The following is a 2445-nucleotide window of genomic DNA, read 5'->3' as shown; positions in this document are numbered from 1 at the left end:
TCTTCACAGCCCAATATGCCCGATGCTCAATCTCAACTGGTAAATGACATGCCTTTCCAAAGACAACCCGATAGGGAGACATCCCAATGGGTGCTTTGTAGGCAGTCCTGTGGGCCCAAAGAGCATCGTCCAACCTATTACTCCAATCTTTCCTGTTGGGCTAGACAATCTTCTCCACAATCCTCTTAATCTCCCTGTTTGAGATCTCGGCTTGCCCATTTGTTTGGGGGTGATATGGTGTAGAAACTCGGTGTGTCACCCCATATTTCTTGAGCAAAGCGTGTATGGATCTGTTGCAAAAATGGGTTCCCTGATCACTAACAATTGTTCTAGGCACTCCAAACCTGCAAAAGAGGTGAGATCTAACAAAATCTACAACAACCCGAGCATCATTAGTCCTGGTGGCTTTAGCTTCCACCCATTTTGAAACATAATCAACAACAAGGAGAATATAAGAGAAACCAAAAGAAATAGGAAAAGGACCTATAAAATCTATACCCCAAACATCAAACACCTTACAGAACAGCATAGGCTGTTGAGGCATCTCTTGTCTCTGTGAAATTGATCCTTCTGCTCTTTGACAAGGTTCACAGGTCCTGCAAATTCTCTCCGCATCTTTGAAGATGGAAGGCCAATAGAAACCACAGTCAAGCACCCTGCAAGTTGTTCTCTGTATCCCAGATGACCACCAGGTGAGGAGGCATGACAAAACTGTAGGACCAAGTCAATCTCATGGTCCGGAATGCATCTCCTAGTAACCTGGTCACTGCACAACTTCCACAGATATGGGTCATCCCAGATATAATACTTAGCATCACTCTTAATTTTAGCAATTTGAGCACGGGATGCTAAGGGAGGAAAAACAGACGCAACCAAATAATTCACAATGTGTGCAAACCAATGAGTAGGGTGAGAATAAGAAATCATCAACAAACTCTCATCAGGAAAGTCGTCCTGGATAGGCAACACATCAGCTTCATCCTCAACTCTCTCAATCCTGCTGAGGTGGTCTGCAACCAATTTTGTGCTCCACTTCGGTTTTTGATTTGCAAGTCAAACTCTTGGAGTAGTAGCATCCACCTGATCAGTCTTGGCTTTGACTCAGCCTTTTTCAACAGAAACTTCAGAGTTGCATGGTCAGTATACACAATAACAGCTTATCCAAGCAAATATGACCTAAACTTATCAAGGGCAAAAACAATTGCCAACAACTCTTTTTGAGTGGTGGTATAATTTGCTTGGGCAGCATCCAGAGTGCGTGAAACATAGTAGATCACTCTTGGCAGCTTGTCAATTTTCTGTGTCAAGACAGCCCCCAATGCATAGTTAGACGCATCACATATAAGCTCAAATGGGGCTGTCCAATCCGGTGCCTGAATGATCGGAGTGGTGGTCAAAGCTTCCTTCAGGCAATCAAACGCCTGCTTGCATTTGTCATTAAAATGAAAATCAATCTCCTTCTGCAGCAATCTAGACAAGGGAAGCGCCTTGTTGCTGAAATCCTTGATGAAGCGCCTGTAGAAACCTGCATGTCCAAGAAAAGATCGAACCTCTCGCACGCCAGAGGGGTAAGGCAACTGCGAAATCACAGATATCTTTGCAGGATCTACTTCTATTCCCTCTTCAGAAATGATATGCCCTAGAACCAAACCTTGTTCAACCATGAAGTGACATTTCTCAAAATTAAGAACAAGATTTGTTTCTATGCATCTTTTCAAAACTTTTTCGAGACTATCTAAACATGCATCAAAAGAGGATCCATACACAGTAAAATCATCCATAAACACCTCTATGCAACTCTCAAGAAAATCACTAAAAATGCTAAGCATGCACCGTTGGAAGGTACCAGGGGCGTTGCATAGACCAAAGGGCATCCTCCTATAGGAAAAAGTGCCAAAGGAGCAGGTGAATGTGGTTTTCTCCTCAGGCGCAATGTTTATTTGAAAGTAACCAGAAAAACTATCAAGAAAATAATAAAGAGATTTACCTGCCAGGCGCTCCAGCATCTGATCAATGAATGGTAGGGGGAAATGGTCTTTCCTGGTCGCTTGATTCAGCCTCCTATAGTCAATGCAGACTCTCCAGCTGTTCTGCACTCTTGGGGGAATCAACTCATCCCTCTCATTTTTCACAACAGTAAGGCCAGTCTTCTTGGGCACAACATGGATGGGCTCACCCACTGACTGTCTGAAATAGGCAAGATGATCCCAGCTTGCAAAAGCTTCATCACCTCCTTCTTAATCACGTCCATGATCACGGGGTTTTGCCTTCTCTGCGGCTGTCTCACTGGTTTTGCCCCATCTTCCAACAGAATCCTATGCATGCATGTGGATGGGCTAATACCAAGGATGTTCGCCAAACTCCAACCTATGGCTTTCTTATGCGCCCTCAACACTTCAAGCAACCTTTCCTCTTGAACAGAATCAAGGGAGGTGGAAATTATGA

This window comes from Vigna radiata, chromosome 6 (genome assembly GCF_000741045.1).
Source record: "Vigna radiata var. radiata cultivar VC1973A chromosome 6, Vradiata_ver6, whole genome shotgun sequence".
NCBI lineage: Eukaryota > Viridiplantae > Streptophyta > Magnoliopsida > Fabales > Fabaceae > Vigna > Vigna radiata.
This window is presented reverse-complemented; position numbering follows the sequence as displayed.